Genomic DNA, 900 nt, shown 5'->3' with positions numbered 1-900 from the left:
AGTGTGATACACCAAACAAACAGCACCCCACAGGGACCTCATAAATGCCACGTCCCTGTGACAGATCAAGGTCAGACACTGCAAATATTGCAACCACAGGAACATCACAAATTGCCCCATCCCTCGGACAGCTCGGGGTCTGACATTGAACATATTGCAACAACAAGGACATTACTGTATTACTCCCTCCATTCTGAAAAACAAGCATTCACCCTACTTTTTACCCTGCAGCCAATTTTGCAAAACTGAAACAGGCCCTTCGGCCCACTGAGTCTGTGCTGACCAACCACCACCCATTTATAGTAATCCTACACCATAATCCCATATTCCCTACCACATCCCCACCATTCTCTTACCTACACGAGGAGCAATTTACAACAGCCAATTTACCTATCAACCTGCAGTCTTTGCTTGTGGGAGGAAACCGGAGCACCCAGCAGAAACACACACAGTCACAGGGAGAACTTGCAAACTCTGCACAGGCAGTACCCAGAACTGAACCTGGGTTGCGAGAGCTGTGAGGTTGCAGTGCCAACCACTGTGCCATTGTGCTGCCCCAAGTGTAGTTTATTGTACCTTTTCAAACACAATTTTGACGTCCAGACACGTACCATTAACCTCACCACCCTCGTCAACTCTCTCTGAAACGTCATCAAAGAAATTAATTCATTAATTATTTCAGACACAATCTTCTGTTAACCAATCTGTACTGGCTGTCATTTATCAGCCCATGTTCTACCAAGTGACAGTTAATTTCCTCCTGGATAATTGTCTCTAAAAGTTTCCCCACCACCGACATTAGACTAATTGGTCTGTAGTTCCTGGGTTTATCTCTCTTTTTAAACAGGGCTGTAATATTCACAACCCTTGCAGACTTATCTTTTAATTCTGGAAAGTCTA

The sequence above is a fragment of the Heterodontus francisci genome, unplaced genomic scaffold (genome assembly GCF_036365525.1).
Source record: "Heterodontus francisci isolate sHetFra1 unplaced genomic scaffold, sHetFra1.hap1 HAP1_SCAFFOLD_1272, whole genome shotgun sequence".
Lineage (NCBI taxonomy): Eukaryota > Metazoa > Chordata > Chondrichthyes > Heterodontiformes > Heterodontidae > Heterodontus > Heterodontus francisci.
The sequence above is the reverse complement of the archived record's forward strand: the minus strand, read 5'-3'. Positions refer to the sequence as shown.